Here is an 11205-nt window from a genome sequence, read left to right as displayed (position 1 = left end):
TCTTGCCTAAACTCTTTGTAATTCTTTGATGCTTTTAGATTCCATTGGTAAATCCATCAGAGAATTGAATTCTTGAATTTTTCTTTGTAATTGTTCAATGTTTTTAGATTTCATCGATAAATGAAAATTTCTAAATTCAACCCCAAACTCTATGTAATTCTCTGATGATATTATTGTTTATCGATGAGTTCATCGATAAGCACTATATCACCGATGAAATAATTTTCGTCAGATAATTTGTCTGTTAGTTAACATTCCTAAATTCTTCCCTAAATTATCTATAATTCTCAAATGAATATATCTTCCACGGATAAAGTTATATTGACGACATATTCACTAATAGTTAGTTAATAATTTACTAGTTTTTTTTTTTGTCGGTGATTTCATTGGTAAATTTATTGTAATTGATTTTCTTATATATTGAATATAATCTGTATCGAACCAAATTAAGCAAAAACAACAGGTACATTCATAACTTATTAAACATCAACTTATTAAAACCATAACCATAATAATAAACACTTGATAAATGTACGAGGTACAATGCATAATACAATGAGAATAAATATGTTAATTACATAATGATGTTTTACATCTAAAATCAGTTCAGATCCACTGTCTAATTTAAATCTTCATCATTTTTATTTTCATCGTTTTCATCATCCTCATTAAACTGAAGTTGTTCGATCTCTTCATCTTTATCAAGTTTTGTATCTCCACTAATACTTAATATATCTTTTAAATATTCAAAAGAAATATGAACATAAGTATTCTCTACTACATAAATATTTGAATCTTTTTCTAACTAGATAAACAGAGAAACTCGATATCGATAAACGAACTCATCTAGTTGAAAAACATCTTCTACCTTAGTTATTTAATTGTTACCATCTTTAACAACATAGACGCAACTTTTAAGTTTAGTTTTCATAACGGATAACCAACCAACTCTATTATAATCATTTCTAAATGATGGAGTATATGTCTAATACACTTATTGGCATTGTTGGGCAAGTATAAGAACATCGTTGATGTTGCCAAGTCTACTTTTTTCATTGATTTTGACCAAACTATGATGAGGATCTATCCTAATTCCTCTATCAATATCATACCAACAACATTTGAGTGAAAAGATTACAACATTTGAGTGAAAAGATTGTATTTTGTGCCTATGATATTGTAATTAAATGACCTTTTCTAACTTGTTATAATAATCAACCTCAAATTCAATAGGAGTTGATCCCTTAACACAAACCTTATTATTATAGGTATTTCTATCTTCTTCATAATCTTTTGTATGAAAGACATATCCATTAATGAAAAACTTGTTATAACACTCAATTTTTCTTTCAGGACCTAAAGATAGAAATTTCAAACTTTTGGCATTGCCTCCCACGTTGTACACCAGGTTAAATATAACATCTAGTAACGGTTGAAAAAAAGAGTTAAATCAATGTATTCTTGTTACAATTAGAAATTATTACATACTTATTGGTGTTTTAAACCACATGGTGAATTGTTCATCTTGTATTTGAAAAATTTGAGCTTCAGTGAGATACGAATTTTAGATTAACAAAAATTGACGATGTTGTATATAAGGAAGTTAGTGATCATTTAGCATAAATGAGAATACAAGAGTATCATTTAAAAACTTGTAAATTGACTTACTAAATAAAAGATCTCAATTCATTATTGTTAAATAGCATATAATTATATGATCATCTAAATTTGATGTCTGTCAAATATCTTATCAAAATTGTATTTTTCAACAATGGTTGACCAAGATGGGAAATTATTGATAAATTCCCACTAGAAGGCAATTCACCATAATCATTATATTTTGAAAGTGATTGATTCTTGTTCTCATAATGGGTTCAAAATAATATGAGATAAATATTGAAATCTCTTCAAAAATATAAGCTTCACATATCAAAGCCTCATCATGCGCATTGTTTTTAACATATTTCTTGAGGTTGAAAAGTACATGCATAAAGATAAACGTATATAAATTAAATGACCGAAAGTTTTTTAAAAACATCACACAATTAATATGCATGTAATCCTTAACCTCTCGGGATAATACGTCCATTTATACTGCACAAGCCCTCCAACTTTTGCTTTATAAGTTAAATGTATAGGCAAATGCTTTAGTAAGTAAAAAAAAATAATGTAATGAAGATCATCTCAAGTTTGTAGATTATCACAATGATGTTCATTTGAAGATGCTCTATATGTTGTGATCACAACTTGGTTTAGCAAACGTTTTTCAGAAAAATGACTAATTTTCATTAGTGCATCTCATATCTCTTTTAGCAATAAACCCATTTATGTAATTGAAATGGGTGTTTGCATAAACACATGATAGTCATGACTCTTTATTTTATATAATATGCATTCCTCTAAATTCACCAATCTAGCTATATTCGAAGCATATCCATTAAGAAATCACAAACTCTTAAGTAATTTATAGACAAGAAATTGTGTTTTTTTTCTAAGACAAAGATGGCTTCGGGCTTTTCCACACATACCTTACAATTAAGCAAATTCATATTTTGACGGTCACAAAACAAAGTTATATACATTCTAGATTTTATGTTGTCCATTGTTTTCCTTTTGATGTCCATGATTATGTTAAAAATGTTTTCAAACACATTATTCTTAATATGCATGACATCTAAATTATGGTGGAGGACATTAGTCTTCTAATAAAAAAAAAAGGTCCAAAACAATACTTCATTTTACCCAATTATAGATCACACCAAAACTAGAAAACTTCTACTTACCAAATTCAAAGTCAAATACAATGTCTTCATACTATAAGGCTACATCATACAATTCTTCACTTGACAGTACTAGAGGTACAACATCCTTTTCAGCTTTACCTTACATGAAGTCCTTTCTGTTTTTCTATATTAATGATAACTTGGCAAGAATCTCCGGTGGTAATTAAAAAAAGAAGTTTTATAACCATTCGTTAAGGTAAAGGCTTTATTAGTTTTCATACATTATAGACAAGCTAATTTTTCATATGTGATCCATCCTGAAACCATCCCATGCATAGAAAAACCATTTATAGTCGCATCAAAGTTGTCCTTATTTGAAATTATATTTCCTTGAGACATTTCAAATTATCAATCAATGGTTAAAGATAAACATCTATATTTCAACCTAAATTGTAAGGACCAGGTATGATTATAGATAAGAACATGAATTTTGACCTCATACACATTCATGATGGCAAGTTGTAAATTGTTCATATAACCGATCAACAAGAATAGGGTGCAATAAATTACCCAAATGGATTGAGCTCATCTACAAACCAGGAGGCATGTTTCGTGGTTCTATTGAAAATTAAGGATGCACCCTATTAAACCGCTTCCAAGCTTCACTATCGGAAGGGTGCATCATGACTTTATTCTTTATATCATGTGAATGATGTCATATCATGTGTTTGGATTCCTTCTGAGACAAAAATAACTTTTATATCCTATAAGTGATTGGGAAGTATTTTGGTTTTTTATATGCGACAAGTGTCCTTCCCCTACTCGTATTGGATTTATACCAAGCATGCCTATATGTTTTGCACTCAGTTATATTTATATCTTCACCACAGTACAACATGCAAAAATTTAGGCACATATCAAGTTTTTAGTATCTTAGACCAAGAGGTTTTTATCATGGATTTTGCAGCGAAGAAATTCTGTTTCAGCCTATTTTCTTCTTGTAAAATGTCTTTTCTCATTCGATTCTACTATCATAATCGACCTCACTTATATCATAATCAGACTTGATGGTAAACACTCATGAAATGATTGATAATTTACTATGATTTGTACACTTATCCTATAATGGTTCATCACAATCTTTTATAAATTCAAAAACCCTAGTTGCATCTATATTTGGTTCTTCATCTACAAGTGAACCTTCACTTCATTGATTGGTGGAACATTTTGTTCTTACACTTCACACATGAACATCTAATTCTGCCTCCACTAATATTCTTCGGATTTTAAAGTGCGAAATTAATAAAACCCTCAACTTTTTACAATAATATTCCTTATACAACCATTAAGGTGAATCTCAATATATCTCAAAAAGATTATATATTAATTAGAAAACCTATAAAGAATAATGATGATAAAATTTCTTAATAATATAACAATCAACACAAAATTGAAATTTGGTAATTACAAATTAATTTCATAATCTAATAACCAATTGTTATTGTTGTAAAAAAAAAATAATGATACGTCAAAATATTAACTAAATAAATCCAATTAACAATGATTAAAGATGTGACAGCCCGACCCAACCTCCTTGATATTGTCCACTTTGGCCCACGGGCCTCACGAATTTGTTCTTGGCGACCACGCATGGCCCTAAAATGTGTTTGACAAGTTAGCAACCAGCACTACTAATAAGGCCAGCTACCAAATCCTTACCCACCGATGTTGGATATTACAATCCACTCTCCTTAAAGAGCCCGACAACCCCATCGGCACAACCGAACAGCCAGTAAGGTAGACTCTGATACCAAATGTCACAGCCCAGCCCAACTTGCCAGATATTGTCAGCTTTAGCCTACGAGCCTCACGGATTTGTTCTTGGCGACCACGCATGGCCCCAAAAAATTAGCAACTAGCACTACTAATAAGACCAGCTACCAAATCCTCACCCGTCGATGTGGGATATTACAAAAGGGTACCCAACTAATTATCTATTATTTTCTCAATTCAAACTTATTCAATCTTAATTAATACCATTTAATTGTTATCAATTCCATAAAAAATCATTTTTCTTAAAATTTCCAATATAATAATAAAATTGACAAAATATGATCGTTACCCACCAAATAACTCATCATTTCTTTCATTATAACACATCTAAGTTACAAAATCAAAATCAATTTCATCAAACTACAAACAAATTCAAATTTCTCCAAATTACAAATCAACCCTAACTTACAAATCAAACTTTAACTCTACGTGAAAATGTTTTAAAACACTTAAATATACAAGTAAACTACACTATAAATAATAATAAAAAATATTAATAATTATCTTAAAACATATATGGGTAGGTTTGTTTACTTGGTGTAGGGAATATTTAGAAAAAAATAAATGGTACCAAGACAATGATGCTGATGTTAAATAATACATTTATCTTGTTTTATTTATTAAGGGTAGAATAGTATTTTTAGTTTAACATATATATAATCTCTTTATATTTAAATTAAAAGATGTACTTTAGAATAAATTGATTAAGGAGAACTCTAGTCTCCTTCTCTCTTATGTTCGTATTTATTTTATGTTAATTGAATTGCTTTAACATGGTATCAGAGCTAGTTTTCTAGAACGAGGCTTAATTTTTTTGGAGTGATATTGGTTTTGTTTTTACAAATCTGATATTTCATCTTTCCTTTAGATTCTGTAATTTGGTATTTATGTTATGTTTCTATAATTGTTTTAGTATTTCGCCTTCCCTTTAGTTTCTGTAATTTGATATTTGCATTCAATTTTTGTAATTTGTTTTGCAATATCTGTTTAGTTTATGCAATCTGGTACTTTGTCTTTCACTGCTTTTGGAGCCTGGTTCTCTTTATTTGTTAATTATGACTACTGAAAGAGATGATTCGCTTCAGTTTATGAGTGTGAGGTTGGATTGAAAGAATTATTCATATTAGAGTTATGTAATGACAAATTTCCTTCAGAGTAAAAAGATGCGGGGAACATGTGATACCTAAAAATACTGAGGAGGGAGATGTTGTTTTGATAAATACATGGAAAACAAACAATGGAAAGATTATTACTTGGATCATTAATTCTGTTGAGCATTCCATAGATACGTAGTTGGCAAAGTATGAGACAACAAAGGAGGTTTAGGATCATCTGCAAAGGTTATTCATGCAATCAAATTTTGCAAAGCATTATCAATTAGAGAATGACATACGAGCTCTTCATAAAAAGAATATGAGTATTCAGGAGTTTTATTCTACTATGAAAGATCTTTGGGATCAATTGGCTCTTACATAATCGACAGAATTAAAGGCATGTGGTGCTTATGTTGAACATAGAGAGCAGCAACAATAGGTACAGTTTTTAACAGCACTTCACAATGATTTAAAAGGACTTAGATGTTCAATTCTGCATCATTCTCCACTGTCTTTTGTTGACTCTGTTGTTAGTGAGTTATTAGCTGAGGAAATATATCATTAGTCTTATTCTAAAAAGGTAATTCTTTTTACTTTGAATCCTTCTGTACTAGCAATATCCTCTAAGTCATTCTCTAATCATCATAATAAGCCATACACAAGGGTTATCTTTGATGAGTGCAGTTTTCTGTAAACAAAAAGGTCATTGGAAGGCTCAGTGTTCCAAGTTGAGACAACAGAATCAAGCTTGGAAGCATGATAGTCAGTCACAATCTAATGCTCATAAACCACTTTAGGGTTATAAACCATCACACCATAATACTGCAACAGTAGTTTTATCAGGCTTTATCACCGATCCTAGTACTCTAGCTGAGTAATTTCAGAAGTTTCACTCTTTACAGTTATAAGCAATGTCCGTTTCTCCTTCTATAGGTTATTTGGCTCATAGTTCCTCAAGTATGTCACATTTTGAATGAGTGTGATTTGGGTAGAGAATACACCTCGAATAAAGTTTGTCAATTGTTTGCCTTAGATGAAACTATTCATCAAATTTCATGTACAGATACTCTTGAGCAAAATGGAGTTGCTGAAAGAAAACATAGGCACATTGTCAAAACTGCTCGTTCTCTCTTGTTGTCTGCTTTTGTTCCTAGTGAGTTTTTGAAAGAAGCTGTACTTACTGTTGCAAGTCTGATTAATGTAATTACATCTTCTCATAGTTCAATTTTTTCTTCTTTTGAAAAGTTATATGGGTATGTCCCTGATTATCCTGCTTTAGAGTTTTTAGTTGTACTTGTTTTGTTCTTCATCCTCATGCAGAACACAATAAGTTATCCTTTCGATCTACTATTTGTGTCTTTTTAGGTTAAGGTGAAGGTAAAAAAGAGTATCGTTGTTTTGATCCAATAACTCAGAAACTTTATGTGTCTCGTTATGTTGTCTTTCTCAAGCATGTACCTTTCTTTTCTATTCCATCCACTATTCATAGCCTCACTAGAAATGATCTTATTCGTATAGATAATTTTTTTGAGGTTCTGATAGTTTATCATCTTACGTTCCTAGTACCTTAGATATCTCTCTCCATGTTCGATTAATTTGTACTCTGATATCTGCAGGTACTGACACTTTACTCTCTGACATACGTAAAGCTTTATTCTCATCTACAGCACCTCAAGCTTTATCTAAGATTGTGGATCCACCTTTACGTTAATCTATACGCATTTGTAAGTCCACAAAACTACTAGATTTTGCTTATTCTTGTTATTCTTCATTATTTATTTCTTTTTTAGCTTCTATTCATTGTCTCTCTAAGCCATTTTCCTATAAAAAGGCAATTATTGATCTTTTTTGGCAGTAAGCTATGGATGAGGAACTTTCTGCTTTGCATAAGATAAATACTTGGGATTTGGTTCCTCTACCTACTAGTAAGAGTGTTGCTGGTTGTTATTGGATGTATAAGATCAAGACTAATTATGATGGGTCTATTGAGCGATATAAAGCTAGATTGGTTGCAAAAGGATACTTTCAACAGTATGGTATGGATTATAAGGAGACATTTGCCCTTGATGTAAAAATGACTACTATTCATACTCTTATTGTCGTAGCTTCAGTTCGTCAATGGCATATCTCTCAACTTGATGTTCAAAATGCCTTCTTGAATGGACATCTTCAAGAAGAAGTTTATATGACGCCTCCTTATGGTGTTTCACATGACTCTGGGTATGTTTGTAAGCTCAAGAAAGCATTATATGGTCTCAAACAAGCACCTCGTGCTTGGTTTGAGAACTTTTATGTTGTGATCTCATCTCTTGGATTTGTTTCTAGTAGTCATGATTCTGTTCTTTTTATTTAGTGTACTAATACAAGTCGTATTATTTTGTCCTTATATGTTGATGACATGATTATTACTGGTGATGGCATTAATGGTATCTCAGTTTTGAAGACAGAGTTGCCTAAATAGTTTGAAATGAAGGATTTGGGTATTAAGATAGCTTACTCACCTAGAGTTACCTTCTTTCTCAATCGAAATATGTTGCAGATATTCTTGAGCGGGCTAGATTTATTGATAACAAGATTGTAGATAATCTCATTGAAGTTAATGCAAGGTATTCTTCTTCTTATGGTTTACCTTTGACAGATCCTACTTTATATTATACTATTGTTAGGAGCTTGGTATATCTCACCATTACTCGTCCAAATGTTGCATATGTTGTTCATGTTGTTAGTTAATTTGTTGCTTCTTCTAATACTATTCACTAGGCAGTTGTTCTTTGTGTTTTACGATATCTTCGGGGTATAGTCTTTCAGAGTCTTTTACTTTCATCCACCTCTTCCTTAAAGCTTCGTGCATACTTTGATGCTGATCATGGCAGCGATCCCACAAATCGCAAATCGGTTACTAGTTTCTGTATCTTTTTATGTGTTTCTCTTATTTCTTGGAAGAGTAAGACAAAATCTATTGTTTTTCAATCCTCAACCAAAGCAGAATATTGTGTTATGGCATCTATAACCAAAGAGATTGTTTGGTTACGTTGGTTACTTGTGGATATGAGAGTTTTTCTTTCTCATCTTACTCCTATGTATTGTGACAACCAAAGTTTCATTCAGATTGCTCACAACTCGGTTTTTCATGAACGAACTAGGCACATTAAGATCGATTGTCATCTTACTCATCATCATCTCAAACATGGCACCATTACTTTGCCTTTTGTTTTTTTTTCTTTGCAGATTGTAGATTTCTTTACCAAGTCGCATTCCATTTCTCGTTTTTGTTTTCTAGTTGGCAAACTCTTGATGCTTGTAGCTGTCGCATCGTGAGTTTGAATGGAGATATTAAATAATACATTTATCTTGTTTTATTTATTAAAGGTAGAATTGTATTTTTAGTTTAACCTATATATAATCTCTTTGTATTTAGGTTAAAAGATGTAATTTAGAATAAACTGATTAAGAAGAACTCTAGTCTCCTTCCCTCTTATGTTCTTATTTATTGAATTGCTTTAACAGCTGACACTACAGAGTGTTAGGTGGTCGAATTTATGATTATGAGGCTTAGATTTGTGACAAAATAGGTGGGAGGGGATGTTGTTTTGATTTGTAGTTCAAGAAGAAGAAAGAGAAGGAGAAAGAGAAGAAAAAAAAGGGGGGAGTGAGGCTGATGTCAGTTATAACACTTTTAAATTTGCCGACATAATTTGCGATGGATTTTTACGATGGAAAATATTGTCGGTCAATGAAGACGATTCATCTTTTATATATATATATATATATATATATATATATATATATATATATATTTCATTATTTTTATTTTGTCGGTAATTATGTTGTAAATTTTCAACGGAAATATTCTATCTCTATTATAATCAGACATTATCGATGAAAAATATTTCATCGGTAATTCTGTTGTTATTCTACAATTTTGTAGTAGAGGTAAGAATTTGAAAGGCTATCAAAATTTATGGTGATGAAATTATTTGTTTCTTGCAACCAGTATTTTGTTCTTTATTCTCTAAGATTGTGACATGATAGAACCCTTCTCTTTATCATTTAAATGTTGCAAAGTATGTAAGTTGATTGGTATTTCATTTTTGGATATATACAATTAATTGTGTGTGAATGTTTTTTTTTGTTTTTTTGGATCTTAAGAAGCCAAAAGAAAATCTCCATCTCTTTCCTTAAAAAAAAATATTGATTAGTGATTCAGCATGGCCGTCCTCCGTTGATTTATGACCAACTTGTGTAGGTGGCCCAAGGTCAAAGGAGATGAGGAAGACGATGTATCATTATGTGGATGTCACCTTGCTTTAAGAAAATCTTCTCTGCCTTTTCTCAAGTTGGTGGTAGTGGTTGTGATTAGCCCTTTTCCCTCTCTCTTTCTTTTGTTTCAATCCACATATTATAAACATATTCATCACCACCAAGAACCCCTTGCTTTCTGATATATCTTCTCTGCCTTTTCCTCTACGTTTATTCCCTCCTTGCATGAGAAAGGGTCCTTTTCTAAACTAAATGCATTTTATATCTATATTTCACATTATATATATATATATATATATATATATATATATATATATATATATAATGGGAATATTGTTAATATTTATATCATCCTTGAGCGACACATCTTCTAGCAAAGGGAGTGTCGCATCTCAAGGAAGGGTGGTCCATGTGTGAAATGACTTGATGATGCATTGCAATATCTTGATTATCAACTAGTGTTCAAATAAAAGACTGTCAATTTTTTTTTAATTGTTTTTTATTTAAAAATATATTAAAATAATATATTTTTTTTATAATTTTAATGTATCATTATTAAAAAAATTAAAAAAAAATCTAAAAACTAATATTATTCAATATATTTTCAATTATAAAGTACTTTTAAAAAATATTTTATATCGCATTCCCAAACACAAACAAATTATAATTCATATCTCAATTTGATTCTTAAAAAAAAAAAAAGGGATTTTGGACCTTTTCTTTTTTAGCCAATTGGATCATTAACTTGATACTTTTTTATTCTTTTTCTTGTTTGCACTGTGTTTTTTTTTCCCCGAGCATCATTAACTTGCTTCAGTCCTTCTTTAATTTATATGCATTTATATTTTAAATAAAAAATAAAAAAGTAGACTCCAAGCATATATATTTTGCAAAAGACGTTTTGATTACTTTTATTTTCTTCACAGCAATTACTGATATCAACATTTTTCATAGTCAACACCAACACTCTCAAATAATTGTAAATTTCAATAACATCAACGACAAACATAGCAATAACATCATTGCTTTTAGGACAATCTAAAACGTTTATGTATCAGCAACAAATGAAAAGTGAAAAAAATATTATATATAGGATGTTTACTTGTTTTTTTCATATAAATTTGTTATATAAATGTATGATTTGTACATATTAGGGTTTGTTTTGTATTTATATGTAAATTGATGAAATTTATTTTGAATTTGTAACTTAGATGTTTTGTGATAAAATAAATAATGACTTATTTAACTAGTTTGTTTTATATTTTTTCAGTTTTATTGTTAAGTTAAAATTTTCC

This window comes from Populus nigra, chromosome 10 (assembly GCF_951802175.1).
Source record: "Populus nigra chromosome 10, ddPopNigr1.1, whole genome shotgun sequence".
NCBI classification, from domain to species: domain Eukaryota; kingdom Viridiplantae; phylum Streptophyta; class Magnoliopsida; order Malpighiales; family Salicaceae; genus Populus; species Populus nigra.
The sequence above is the reverse complement of the archived record's forward strand: the minus strand, read 5'-3'. Positions refer to the sequence as shown.